The sequence below is a fragment of the Schistocerca gregaria genome, chromosome 1 (genome assembly GCF_023897955.1).
Source record: "Schistocerca gregaria isolate iqSchGreg1 chromosome 1, iqSchGreg1.2, whole genome shotgun sequence".
Classification (NCBI taxonomy): Eukaryota; Metazoa; Arthropoda; class Insecta; order Orthoptera; family Acrididae; genus Schistocerca; species Schistocerca gregaria.
The window spans coordinates 173,112,227-173,128,041 of record NC_064920.1 but is presented as its reverse complement, the minus strand read 5'-3'; positions in this window follow the sequence as shown (position 1 = coordinate 173,128,041).

The window sequence follows — 15,815 nt, the reverse complement described above, 5'->3', positions numbered from 1 at the left end:
CTCCTGACTGCAAATGAGGTCCACTCCTAAGTGAGTGGCCATCCTGAGGAACCTCAGAAGCTGACCTACTGTTATCAGGTTTGAACTGCACTGAGGCACTAATAAACCTTTCCTGCTGTGGTTGTGTGATGGCTTCACTGGCTAACGCCACCGAGTAAGGTTCGATAATTTACGTCATCAGCCAATGTCAAATGACGAACAGCTACTGCCCTCTTTGTTTTCTATCTAGTGCTACGTCTTTCATCTCTACCAACTTATTCACCTATTAACTGACGTAGCCAGTGCGTCGTGAAACTGTCGGCAACAGAGCATTTTGATACCGATCAACCGGAACATCGATTAACAATCTCAGTAGCGGCCCAATATTTGTCCATGTCCGCAGAATCCAGGCAATTTTAGCTGCGTTCAAATATTTGTATCGTGGGGAAATATCGAACATATACATACCATATTAGTCCATTTTTTCTTTAGTATGCAGCTATGAATAAAATCCTGTCTCGTATGACATGGACAATCTATATTATTATATATGACATTGCTTTCGTAAAATTAAAAATGTCATTCATTCATATATGTAAAAGAGCGCTTTCTACATGGATTTATACTCAATTTTCGTATGAACTATTTGAATACAGAAGTCCATACACAACGCCACACTGCACTGTTCACACCGATAACGTGTCTCCTCGCGATATGCTCTCCCAATTTGTTTTTTCGATTTTGAGCAACAAACATAACACACGGGAGGCATATTTTTTGCTTGTGGGCGGTAAATGTTGCAGGAGATTGTGTCAATTAGCCTTCAGGTTCGGTTTGATCATTTGGAGCTGTTGGCAAGATTGGTAATGAAATCCGTTATTGTCATTTTCATGGTCTTAAATGGTGTAGCCAAACTGCATTCGATACTCCTAGTAAGAGCAAATGAGAAAACTGTTTCCGCCACCATCTTACAATCCTGTGCCTGAACGAATTGTGCTGCAGCCACATCTGAGATACCTGTGTCGTCCAAATCATCTTCACCATCTAGAGCATCGACAATGTCTCTAAAAAATCAGCAAATCGGCGATTCCTTCATCAGATGAACCACGGCGCGCCACTTCTGTTACACGGAATACCAATTATGTGCTCTACCCGCAGATGAAAACAGTGCCTCAAAAGGAACGAAATACCTCCAAAACAAGACGCACTTTCACAAATGTTCAAATGTGTGTGACATCCTATGGGACTTAACAGCTAAGGTCATCAGTCCCTAAGCTTACACACTACTTACCGTGAATTTTCCTAAGGACAAACACACACACCCATGCCCGAGGGAGGACTCGAACCTCCACCATGACCTGCCGCACAGTCCATGACTGCAGCGTCCGAGACCGCTCGGCTAATCCCGAGCGGCCGCACATTCAGGCCTTCTATCCATGCAACTAGTAAATAAACATCACATATCTATAGTCAGAGGTGCGAAAACAACGAGCAGCACATTTTGATCAAGAAAATACGCTGCCGTGTGGTATTTAAAGTCTTTCAACTTTTGGAATGGAGCGCCGCCCGTACAATCTACAGACTTGGCGCTGAGAGAATTAATTGAAAGAGAGTCAATCGGAAAATTTAAATTCGCACGCTCGACCTGTGGAATTTCCGCTGGTGGTTGAAAGCCAGTTCGCAGGTTTTCTTGTCCCTGGCAATTTTCATCTTTGCTATTCTGTGCTGTCGTCTGAAATTTCACTTGTGACACAACGTTGTCCTTTTCACAAGGGCGTCTACAGGCAACGGCGTTGTTCATAGGGTTGGCGCTAATCTTAAAATACCCGTAATAGACCAATTGGAGAAAGGTGCTACGCAGAGCACGCTTAGCTCGCTAATGCAACGGTATCACGCATTTGCAGTGGTACCATTACAATGCATGATAGTGTGTGCGTGACAGTCAACATGAAAGCTTGAAAACAAAAATAAAGAAAATGGCTGGTAACTATGAATTATGGCATTCCAAAAAGCTTGGTATAAACTCCTATATCTACATGGATATTCTGCAAACCACACTTAAGTGCCTTCAGAGGATTCATCGAATCACCTTCACAATAATTCTCTGTTATTCCAATCTCGAACAGCGTGCGGAAGAAACCGAATACCTGCAACTCTCCGTGGGAACTTTGATTCCACTTACTTTATTATGACGATAGTTCGCCCTATATAGGTCGACGTCAACGAAATATTTTCGCATTTGGAAGAGAAAGCTGGTGATCGAAATATCGTGAGAATGTTCCGCCGCAAATGAAAACGCCTTTGCGTTAATGATGTCTATCCCGAATCCTGTATCAAGTCAGTGTCATTCTCTCCCCTATTTCTCGATAATACGAAACGTGCTGCTCTTCTTTAAACTTTGTCGATGTACTCCGCTAATTGCATCTGGTGAAGACCCCACTCCGGACAGCAGTGCTCGAAAAGAGGACGGGCAAGCGTAGTGTAGGCAGTGTCTTCAAGCAGATTTGTTACATTTTCTTTGTTCTGCCGATAAACCGTAGTCTTTGGTTTGGTTTCCCCACAACATTTTCTGTGTGTTCGTTTCAATTTAAGTTGTTCGTAGTAGTAGTTCCTAGGTATGTGTCTGAATTTAGGGCCTTCACATTTGACTGATTTTTGGTGTGACCGAAGTTTAACGAATTCCTTTTAGCACTCATGTGGATGAATTCACGTTTTTCATTATTTAGGGTCAATCACCAATTTGCGCATCATACAGATATCTTTTTTAAATCGTTTTGCAATTTGTTTTGATCTTCTGATGGCTTTACTAAGCAATAAACGACATCGTCACCTGCAAACAACCTAAGACGACTGCCCACATTGTCTCCAGACTTTTTATACAGATAGGAAACAGCGCAGGGCCTATAATGTACTATCTTGGGGAGCGCCATGTAACGATTCTTCTTCTTGATGATTTGGTTTGATTTGTACTTGGACTCGGCCAAAAATCAGTGACAATCGGTAGAGTGTTGACATCGTTATCAAGTTACGAAGACGACGTTATACAAAATAACAGTGCTGAACCGAAATGTGGATGTGCGTGAGATGAGATATTTACTTCACCAAGAATCATAATTAACCGTTCGTAATCGATGTTTAACTGATTAATGATGAAATACTAATGATAAAACCAATATAGTCACATCCACAACAAATTCCCAACAAGCTGGTCGTAATTTCAAGTATCTAAGTAATCGTAACAGTGGGCTTGTTATTTGAGTCAAAGATTCTACACAAGCGTAGAGCGCTACAGTCAAATATTATCGCTGAGCGTAATTATTACTCGGGAGTTTCATGTCAATAATTTGATAGAATTTTAAATCACAAAAGCACGACTTGGCACGAGAGGGTGTTTTATTGTACGATATCAGTCACTTCCTAACCGAGCCTTGAGAAGAAAACTTTCCCACGTGTTGGGGGGATTTAAATTGTTTTGCTTCGGACCTATCACTGAAGTTCCATAAACCACTGGCTATTATGAACGAAAATTGTCTGACAGTGTTCCTTGCCTAAATCATTGTCTAAGTAATGTTTAGTGCAATTATCCATTTAAAATTTCAATTTATTCTAGTAGGTAAAAGTTCTCGTTCGTATTCTAATGCCGTGATATTTGAAGTCAGAAGATCGTATAACTGCGCCATTACAGATCGCAATTATTCAATCTCAATAACAATCTAAGCGCGCTTACATGTACGAGCATTCAAATATATGACCTGCTTCGGCTAACTCTCGTAACATAGTGACAATGCATTGAATTATACTTAGTCATTACTCACCATTTCCAAAGAGTACTCACACGGACTATTGTTTGGGATCGTTGGTTCTACTTTGCGAGTGTTAATTTATGCTAAGTTTGCGGTTTATTATGATTTTGATTTTAATTTTACTGAAATTTAATCTTTCTTTCGTAGATTGCTAAATTGTCAATTCTAAGATTCCAGATGCAATTACTTGTTATTGACTTAATAATAGTGATAAATAGAACTTCGCTTATTCACTTTTCTGGGAATTTGGGACTTGTGGGTGAATCTTTAGGGTATTGGGAGCTAATGTTTGATTTTTATTTCTCGTCCGAGGAAGTGACATTACAGCCAGAAACCAGTTTTGTTTAACTCGACGACTTTTCGTCAATTATTACTAACTGTGACCTCTCTGACAGGAAGTCACGAATCCAGTCAGGTTACAGACGATATTCCATAAGAACGCAATTTCACTACTAACCGCCCGTGTGCTACAGTGTCAAAAGTCTTCTGGAAATCTAGAAATACGGAATCAATTTGAAATCACTTGTACTTCTCTCACCTGAGTCCATCACTGAGTCTAATGAACTACTATACATCCTACTTGTTCAGGATTTGATTAATGCAATCAGGGATATATTCAAGACTGGTTCGATAGTGATGTTGATGACCCTATCTGCCAACTGTTGACGGGTGATGGAAGAGTTCACGGTCTCACAAACTACGAATATCCTTGCAACGGCGAGAAATAATCTAGCGACAACGACCGAGGTGGAAAAGGACATCTAGTGAGTACGTTTTGCACTGCCTTTTTGCGGCTATGAAGTAGTTAGAACTACAAGGCGAAGTTAATGCAGTCCAAATTGGAAGATCTGCGAAAGTTAGCGACAGATGAAAATGAATCTCAGATCTGAAAAAATGGGACTTCTCTCAGTAAACTATACGCCTCTTATAATGGTTATCGAGATCTTATCAAGTTGCACTACGTAGTCAGCTCCCTGCTTTATTTGTAAGACGTATGATCCAATACACGGGTTGTTTCAACTACCCCTGCCGTTGGGTTCTATGCAGCCAAAAACGCCCTCTGTAAAATTCTCTCACACGCTATGCACAAACTATTAGTCCTAGAGAAAGAGTGAACAGCTCGTACTGCGAACGGCTAAAACCAAGGAGAAACAATAGCTGATATTTTTTCCCGAGGACATGTAACTCTACAATATGGTTAAATGACGATGGAATTCTCTTGGCCGGCCGAGGTGACCGAGCGGTTCTAGGCGCTACAGTTTGGAACCGCTCGACCGCTACGGTCGCAGGTTCGAATTGTGCCACGGGCATGGATGTGTGTGATGTCCTTAGGTTAGTTAGGTTTAAGTAGTTCTAAGTTCTAGGGGACTGATGACCTCAGACGTTAAGTCCCATAGTGCTCAGAGCCATTTGAACCATTTGAATTCGCTTGGGTAAATTATTCCGGATAGAAGATAGATATAGTGCAAAATAGTGAAGTGAGGTGGCAGAAAGAACTGGATTCCCTGTCAGGTGAGTACATGGTTACAGATACAAAATCAGTCAGGTGTAACGAATGAGTATGTCTAATAATGAATGAGGAAATAGGAATGCGAATAAACTTCTATAAAGGCCTCACTGAACATATTGCCGTAGGCAAGAGAGAAGTGAATCCAATGTACACTGGAATAGTAAAAGTTATATGCCAACTTGTTCTGCTGAATTTATGATGAGATAAAAGTAATTATTCAGGTCGTTATGGGAAACCAAAATTTAATTATGACTGGTGACTGGCATTCGATAGTAGTAAAGCGTAGAGAACGAAAAATAGTAGGAGAACAAATACTTGAAGAAAGGGATGAAAGAGGAAGTCGCCTGGTGGAATACAGAGCAAACTGCACTCATTCTTGGTTTCAAATCCATGAAAGAATGCTGTACACTGAAAAGAGACCTAGAAATAATGGAAACTGTCAAATAAATTACATAATGGTAACAAAGGGATTTCGAAATTAGATTTTAAACTGTAAAACATTTCCACGGGCAGATTTGGACTCGTTTATTATTATTATTTATTGGTTATGAGTGGGAGCACTCTGGCCTCCTGGGTGAGAGCCAGGTATCCTAGTCAAACAACACCGGAGAGAAGAAGTAGCAGAAAGCTAGAAATGTATGATGATGGGGCCGGATAACATGACGCAACCAGATGCTATTGAGAGTTTGAAAGAGGCATTAAGCAAAGATTAAATGAAATAGAGTTGAGGATCTATGGAACACAACATAAGATGAACGGTTAGCCTTGACAGACGAAACACGGAAGCATAGGAACAAAGAGGCAAAAAGATAAAGTCTAGAATAAATTCTTACGTAACGCAGGATACATTAAATTTAATTGACTAAAAGAGAAAATGTATAACACAGAAAATGAAGTAGCCCAAAGGGAATACAACATCTAACAAAAGAGATTGACAAGAAGCGTAAATAATCAAACCAAGAGTAATTGCACGGGAAAAGCAAGGATTTAGAAGCATTTGTAGCTGGCGAAAAGACATGCCGCCTATAGAAATACTGAAGAGACGTTTGGAGAACAGACTAGCACCAGTATGGAAATCAAGAATTATTAATTTTAATTTTAAAAACCAACAGCCTCAGTTGCAAAGCTTACCTGCATCTACATCTACATCTACATCCATACTCCGCAAGTCACCTGACGGTGTGTGGCGGAGGGTGCCCTGAGTACCTCTATCGGCTCTCACTTCTATTCCAGTCTCGTATTGTTCGTGGAAAGAAGGATAGTCGGTATGCTTCGGTGTGGGCTCTACTCTCTCTGATTTTATCCTCATGGCCTCTTCCCGAGATATACGTAGGAGGGAGCAATATACTGCTTGACTCTTCGGTGAAGGTATGTTCTCGAAACTTTAACAAAAGCCCGTACCGAGCTACTGAGCGTCTCTCCTGCAGAGTCTTCGACTGGAGTTTATCTATCATCTCCGTAACGCTTACGCGATTACTAAATGATCCTGTAACGAAGCGCGCTGCTCTCCGTTGGATCTTCTCTATCTCTTCTATCAACCCTATCTGGTATGGATCCCACATTGCTGAGCAGTATTCAAGCAGTGGGCGAACAAGCGTACTGTAACCTACGTCATTTGTTTTCGGATTGCATTTCCTAGATTTACCTACGTTTCAGTCGAGATAACCCAACCTTCTTCAGAATAAAAGTAACTACCGTTTGTCCATAGAGGACATCGTCAAGCTAATACTACAAATCCATAAATTATCGTCAGACTGTAAAAACTTATCTGAAGCTGCCTCGGCCCCACTTCGCGACCGCGATGCGGCAGATACTTGTGCTGTACTGAGTTCCAGTTAATATTTATACAGATTTTGACAGGGTCGCGAAATGTTGAAAATATTTATATCAAGACTTGGATGGCCCGGAAAGAAGAAAAAGAAGATTGGAATAACTGGTACGAGCCGACTTCGGTAAAGATTAATTTAGATTCCAGGGATGTCTAGGAACTCGAGAGGCAATACTGGCCCGGCAGGTACCTCAGAAGGTAGATGGGAGGAGAGCAGACCAGCGGTTTTAGCACGTATAAATTGAGCGAGACTTCTGGAAAACGTTGACTAGATTAAAGGTTTTTAATATCGCAGGTAGCAGGGATGAAAATACAGGGAGTGAAATGTTATTTACAACAATTACAAAAAATCTGACGTTAAAGGGAAGTGGTGGTTGAGAAGAGAGTCAGAGAGAGTTGTAGCCAAGGATGGATTTTGAGAGGAAATTTTGGTTCAAAGAGTAAATAAACAAAGGCTTTGAGGTTTGCCGAAGACATTGTATTTCCGTCAGAGACAACAAACGACAGGGAAGAATCAAGTTATAGTAAGCAAAGATTTGTGAAATGGGATTTTACTACTGGTATAAGTATACTGTGTTCTGGGATCTTTTATGTTACCTGTTTGATTGTTTATTTTATGATTATCGATTTAGGCTTCCTTGATGCAGGAAGCATTTTGCATATTTCTGAGAAAGTTGTTGTTAGAGTTGTAAAACTGCCTCAGGCTATCGCAGGCTACCCTCAGTAAGCGTGGACTACGGTAGTTTTCCTAGCAGTTACGGTAGTGCCTGCGTTACCTGAACATTGGGTATGTTGCACATCTAACGGGTGCGACGTGATAGCGGTCGCTTTCGTGACGTATGCAATGTGTCAACTTTGACTTCGTAGCAACTGAGGAGAACTCCGCCTACCATCCTCGAAGGAAGCCATGGGTCTGAAGATGGTTATATAAATATAACCGAAACCGGTCACCTGTGTAATTGAGATATAAGTGTTGTGATCAAGATTGAACTTTAGTTAAAATACATCTAAACGCTGAGGATAGAAAAAATTTGAAATTTGTTGCAAGGTATTATGGGACCAAACTGCTGAAGTCATCGGTCCATAAACTTACACAGTACTCAATCTAACTTAAACTTATGCTGAAGACAACACACACACACACACACACACAACCCCATGCCAGAGACAGACGCGAACCTTCGACAGAGGGATTGAGAATATATAAAGGGCCAGGTAATCTACGGAATATTTTGGTTCTACATAGTTATTAGCTGGCCGGAGTGGCCGGGCGGTTCTAGGCGCTTCAGACTGGATCCGCGAGACCGTTACGGTCGCAGGTTCGAAACCTGCCTCGGGCATGGATGTGTGTGATGTCCTTTGCTTAGTTAGGTTTAAGTAGTTCTAAGTTCTAGGGGACTGATGACTTCAGAAGTTGTCGCATAGTGCTCAGAGGCATTTGAACCATTTTTATACATAGTTATCCTTTGTGTTATTTAAGAATAAACAGTATTTAAAGAAAAACTGAAATTATCAGTGGTTATTTCAGAATTTATTAAAAAATTAGTCATGTGAAACGTTAAACTGAGGGATGCTGTAGTAAAATTAAGGAAAATAATACAAATTCATCACGTACTGGTAGAAAACGAAATTATCCCAACAAAAAGGTAAAATAAAAAAAAAGCAATATATCAAGCAATACTTCGTCGAGCTTATATAAAACATGTTCCTCTTATTCATAAGCAACTTTCGTATTTATCAACAATAACAAGAGACTCTTGAATTTGATCATGATGAAGTCTTTCTATTGAGTTCAAAATAACAACAATAGTTATATATGTATCTTTTCTGCCAGTGCATATAAACTATACTTGCGTCAAAAGTTAAGTTCTTTGGTTGCGTAAAACCACAGAAGTTATGTGATCAACTAATTATTAGTGCTTACTAAATGCAATTTATATTCTGTAAGGATAAAAAATGCACAATTAACTAACATTGAATGAAGTGCGGTTCTACTTACGTGTAAAAAAAAAAAAAAAAACAACTAAACAAACAAACAAAAAAACTGAAGAGAAATCGTCAGCTCCCATTTTTCCTTTTACACATTCATTTATGTTTCTTGCCCTAGCAATCCCATATGCACTCCGAGTAAACATACCATCTATAACATCATTTGTATAGTGTACCAAAACTAACGAAACGTAATTTGCTAGAGTGTAGCTCTAGTTATTACAAAATTAATTATGTTATCTTTAAAAAGCAGGAGAATCTGTTTTGTTTTCCTTGACTAACAATGCTGAATCTGTGCAGTTACAATGTTGTGCTGCTGAAACACTCAGTTTTTTCTGTGTTAGTTATTGGAGAAACGGAACCCTTATTTTGGGAAGGAACAACAACATAGATCAAAGCATACAATGTTCACTGGTATATAAATCTACACAAGTAGCAGCAGAAGATGTGGGAAAATGTAACACTATTCCTGTCGCAGTTACACTAAGCCTTACAGTCACGACATTTTCTGTCGTCAGTCAACGGGTTTTGCCATACAGGCGTTAAAAATTCGCTATTCACTTCGTACTTGCTCACAGAAATTCCCTTTTTTCATCTGTGATATTCTGTCACATGTCAAATAGGGCATTCTTCTTGGCACTTTTGTCTAGCAGAATTTTATCACACAAGTTAGGGAAAACTGTACTGTTGTCTAGCGGCAGATTTATTTTCTCCGTTACCTCTCAGGTTCTTTGCAATGCTTTGACAATCCCACAGCTGCTGGATGTTATGACTTTTCCTTTCTCTTAATGTAGTTGAGTTGTCAGATGAAATGTATAGTCAAACATACTCAGCTCTTCTGAGTAAGTCTCTGACAAACATGAGGTCTCCATGAAGAGCCATGAAATCCTCTGGTCTCGTCTTGCACAGAAGGAATTAGTTCTCCTATGCACTGGCAATGTCTGGACTCCAGGTGGTTGGTTGAAAGTATTTTTTTTTCTCTCTGTGCCGGCAAAATTGTCAACTACCTTGCCGCAGTGGTAACACCGGTTCCATTCAGATCACTGAAGTAAAGCGCTGTCGGGCTGGGCTAGCACTTGGATGGGTGACCATCCAGTCTGCCGAGCGCTGTTGGCAAGCAGGGTACACTCAGCTCTTGTGAGGCTAACTGAGGAGCTACTTGATTGAGAAGTAGCGGCTCCGGTCCCGGAAACTGACATACGGGTGGGAGAGTGGTGTGCTGACCACATGCTCCTCCATATCCGCAGCCAGTGACGTCTGTGGGGTGAGGATGACATGGCGGTCGGTCGGTACCGCTAAGCCTTCGTGGCCTGTTCGGGAGGAGTTTAATTTCGTTTTTTATAACTGCAAAATCTCTATCGGTTGGTAGAAAACATGCCCTCTAACTAAGAATTTCTGATTTACATGAGTGAAATATTTATGAACGATCAGAGTTTGGAAATGTGTTTTGCACATGCATCACAAAATCAGCAATATTTACTCTTATGTTCAAATGAACTCCGTATGGGAAACAGGAATTGCAATATAAACATGAAAATAGGAATTTTAATCAAAACATTCCAGTTCCGTTTCTTTTCCCCGAGTTTTGTCCTTTACTTTGTCTAACGCAATATAGAAACACTTTTGAGACATTTTGTAAAAATGTTGGAAACGTTCGGGATATATTTTCCGTTCTCACATATTTCTTCCCTTTTTTTCTACCATAGCAAATACGCCCTTTATCTTCTTCGTCATAACACATTTACGAGTTTCAGAAGACCAGCCAGATCAATATTTTCGCCTGATACTCTCATCCGTTCGTAGCACGACCGACCCCGCGTTTCCCTGACAGCGTCACTTCAGAGTGCGCTTCTCACGTCCCGTCCGCGCCACGTACAGCTTCGTCGTCGCCAGGCCATAACTGTGTGATTTGAGCCATTCACGTAGTTCAAGTAAGCTGAGTAAAATAAACACCTTGGCAAGTAGTTCATTTTCCACATTTGACTTGTACTTAATATAAGCTACTACTTCGTCGATGCTTTCAACATGGGGCGCCTTATCAAGGACACTTTTATCTGAAGTAGATCTAAGCCTGTGTACCGAAACCGGTGATCAAGAATAAGGAAACACCTCAGACTGTTTCAAGATAAGTTTTTGATTACCTTGCCTACATCTACATCTACATCTACATCTACGTCTACATATATACTTCGCTAGGCACGAAGCGGTGTGCGGCGGAGGGCACAATTCACGCCAAGTCAATTTGCCCCCCCCCCCTCTCTTCCACTCTCGGATCTGGGAAAAACGACTGTCTGAACGCCTCAGTACGAGTTCTAATTTCCCTTCTCTTTGAATGGTGATCAATGCGCGATCTGAAAGCTGGTGAAGATCGCGTCCTCGGTGAAGATCAGCTTTCGGAATCTAGTGAGTAGCCCCTTCCATTTAGCGCGCCATCCCACTTCAAACTTTCTATGAGATTTGGAACGCTCTCGCGATGGCTAAATGTACCAGTCACGAATCTTGGCGCTCTTCTTTGGACCTTCTCAATCATTTGAATCAGACCCATACAGACGAACAATAAGACTGGACGAACTAACGTATTATATGCTATTTCCTTCAGGATTCTACCAATAAACCGGAATCTATAGTTCGCCTTACCCGTTACTTGTGTAATGTCATAATTCCATTTGAGATTACTTCGAATAGTCACACCTACATACTTGACGAATGTTAGCGATTTCAAAGACTGGGCATTTATTTTGTTCTCCTACATTAATGGAGATTTTCGCCTTGTTATACGCAGTAGGTTGCAGTTACTAATATTGAGAGATAACTACCAGTTATTACACCACGCATTTCTTTTCTGCGAGTCCTCAGCCGGCCGGTGTGGCCGCGCGGTTCTAGGCGCTTCAGTCTGGAACCGCATGACCACTACGGTCGCAGGTCCTGCCTCGAGCATGGATGTGTGTGATGTCTTTAGGTTAGTTAGGTTTAAGTAGTTCTAAGTTCTCGGGGACTGATGACCATAGATGTTAAGTCCCATAGTGCTCAGAGCCATTTGAACCATTTTTGCAAATCTTCGTGATTTGTTCACAACTTTCGTGTGATACTACTTTCCTGTACATTAAAGCATCATCGACAAGCAGTCTAATGCCGCTGTCAATACTATCAAGCAGATCGTTTATGTAAATCGTTAAAAGCAGCGGACCTATTACGCTGCCGTGGGGCGCACCCGAAGTTACGCTTGTTTCTGCTGAAGTCATCCCTTTCAGAACGAGATACTGATCCCTGTCTGTTAGAAAACTTACTATCCAACCGCATATGTCTCGCACTCTGCAGTGCGGAACTGAGTCAAACGCCTTTCGAAAGTCGAGAAATATGGCACCAACCTGAAAGCCGGTATATAGAGCCTGTTGAACATCATGCACAAAGAGAGCCAGTTGTGTCCCGCATGGCCGCTGGTTCCTGTAGATTTCTCAGAGTCTAGAAAGATCATTATGTGTGAACACAAAATATGTTCCATGATTCTACAACCAATCGATGTCAGTGAAATTGGCCGGTAATTATGTGCATACGATTTTCTACTCTTTTTATAGATTGCTATGATCTGGACCTTCTTCCAGTCCCCTGGAACTTGCCGCTGTTCCAGTGATATCTGATAGATGATGGATAAGAATGGCTACACGACGAACACGCTGAAGTCGTTCGTTCGGTTACACACATGCTCATAAATTAAGGATAAATGCAGAATGTGGTGTCACACAACGTGGCACTACACGAAACTGGCACTACTAGCATAGGCACAGAGTGAACACACACGACACATATCTATAGCTCCACGGTATTGTTGATAAGTTGAGAAAACCGTCCCGAAACACATGTGCTACCAAACGCCACGTGCATGTACCCCGACATCAATATCGGATATGATCACATGCCCACGTACACAGGCCGCACAACGGGTTGGCATACTCTGGATCAAGTGGTCAAGCATCTGCTGGGGTATAGCCTCCCATTCTTGCACCAGTGCCTATCGGAGCTCCTGAAGTGTTGTAGGCGTTTGAAGACGTGCAACGATACGTCGAGCGACAGCATCCCAGACGTGCTCGGTGGGGTATAGGTGTGAAGAACACGGAGGCCACTCCATTTGCCTGATATCTTCTGTTTCAAGGCACTCCTCCACGATAGCAGCTCGGTGGGGCCGTGCGTTATCATCCACCAGGAGGAAGGTGGACCCACTGCACCCCTGAAAAGGCGGACATACTGGTGCAAAATGACGTCCCGGTACACCTGATCTGTTACAGTCCCTCTGCCAAAGACATGCAGGTGTGTACGTGCAGCAATCATAATCCCAGCTCACATCACCAAATCACGACCTCCACACAGGTCCCTTTCGAGGACATTAAAAGGTTAGTATGTGGTTCCTGGTTCACGTCAGATGAAAATCCGGTGAGATTCACTGTTCAGACTATACCAGGAATCGCCCGTGATCACAACCTGGGACCACTGTTTCACTGACCATGTGCTGTGTTCTTCACACCAGGCTTTACGGGCTCTGCTGTGACCAGGGGTCAGAGGAATGCACCTTGCAGGTCTCCGGGCGAATAAACCATGTCTGTTCAGTCGTCTGTAGACTGTGTGTCAGGAGACAACTGTTCCAGTGGCTGCTGCAGTAAGGTCCCGAGCAAGGCAACATGTACTCCATGGCCGCCTGCGGGCACTGATGGTGAGATATCAGTCTTCTTGTGGTGTTGTACACTGTGCACGTCCCGTACTGTAGCCCCTAGACACGTTTCCTGTCTGGTGGATCACACTTTGTGGCGCACAGAGGGCCCATGCTACGACCTGCTGTGTTTGACCAGCCTCTACTCGCCCTAGTATTCTACCCCTTATAACGTCATAAATATGTTTTCTTTTCAACACAGAGTCACCATTAGCACGTCTGAAAACGTCTGCACACTTACTCGGTGCACCGTACTCTGACATGCACCTTCACACCTCTGAGTATGTGGACTGCTGTCGGCGCCACCGGGCAACGACCGCAGGTCAAATTCAGTGCATGGTCATAGCCCAAGGTGAATTAAACCCGTTTTGTTTCTGCTCCGCAGAAATAAACTAATTTTTCATCGCCTTTGACTATGTTCGACAAAAAAATGTCACGATCAGTCTTGTAACGCGCAAGCAATTCCACCCAGATCGTCATTCGCTGCCTTTTGTGGTCCTCTTTTGGGGTCCGAGAAGCCCAGCGAGCCTCCCCCTTTCAGAAACTCAAATGGATGACGAGTGTGTCAGTACTGCCAACACAGATGTCCACTTGAGCAGCGACGTGGTTGCTCGTGATCCGTCGATTCCCTGGAATCAGAGTGTTCGCATGTTACTAAACTGTAGGGACCACAGCTATGTGTGGCCGGCCGGCACGTGGAAAACCGGACAGGTTTGGCGACCTTGTTACGATGATGACACACGCCCCTTCCCACGACTCACGGCTTTGCTCACTGCCAGGTCTCCGTAGACATTCTGCAAACGCCTATGAACATCTGCTACGCTCTGGTTTTTCGGCCGAAAGAAACTCAGTGACAGCTCTCTGCTTGGAAAGTACTTCCGCTAACGACACCGTTTTGGAGGCTACGTATATCACCGTCACATGTCGGAACGTCATGAGACTATAGGGGTCTGAAGCGAGAATTTTCCACCACATCCCTCAATACATTCGGTATTTTTCAATCGAAATCGGCCGAGAAAAATGTGTGTTTATTTATATATTGAACGGTCCACGCATAAAATAATTTATGGACCTGAATAAGCGTGCCCTCAACAAAAACCGCCACCCTGCTCTATTTGAAACTGACGAGGTCGCATTTTACCAGACACAGGAAGTTCTAGAATCACAGATGGGCAACCAGTGTCCAGCAACTACACTCACGCTCATAAATTAAAGATAACGCTGATACATGGTGAAACAATGCTTTGGTTTGCCGTTTGCAGGTTTAAATCATCTCGGGGTATGACCATGCGGTGCATTTCACCTTCGGTCGTCGCACGGTGGCGCTGTCAGCAGTCCATATACTCAGAGGTGTATTGCTGCATGTCAGAGTACGGTGCAGCGAGTAAGTGTGAAGCCTTTTCCATATGTGCTAGTGGTGACCGTGTGTTGAAAATGGCTCAAAGAATACATATTGATGACGTTATGAGGTGTAGAATACTAGGGCGAGTAGAGGCTAGTCAAACACAGCAGGTCAATTCGCACGGGTCCTTCGTGTGCCACAAAGTGTGATCTCACGATTATAGCAACGATTCCAGCAGACAGGAAACGTGTCCAGGCGCTACAGTACGGGACGCCCACAGTGTACAACACCACAGGAAGACCGATATCTCACCATCAGTGCCCGCACACGGCCACGGAGTACTGCAGGTAGCCTTGCTCGGCATCTTACCCTAACCAATGGAACAATAGTCTCCAGACAGACAGTCTACAGACGACTGAACAGACTTGATTTATTCGCCCGGAGACCTGCAAGGTGCATTCCACTGACCCCTGGTCACAGGAGAGCTCGTGAAGCCTGATGAGTAGAAAACAGTAAATGGTCATTGGAACAGTGGTCCCAGGTTATGTTCACGTATGAGTCAAGGTATAGTCTGAACAGTGATTCTCGCCGGATTTTCATCTGAAGTGAACCAGTAACCAGGTCCCAACCCCTTAATGTCCTTAAAGGGACCTGTATGGAGA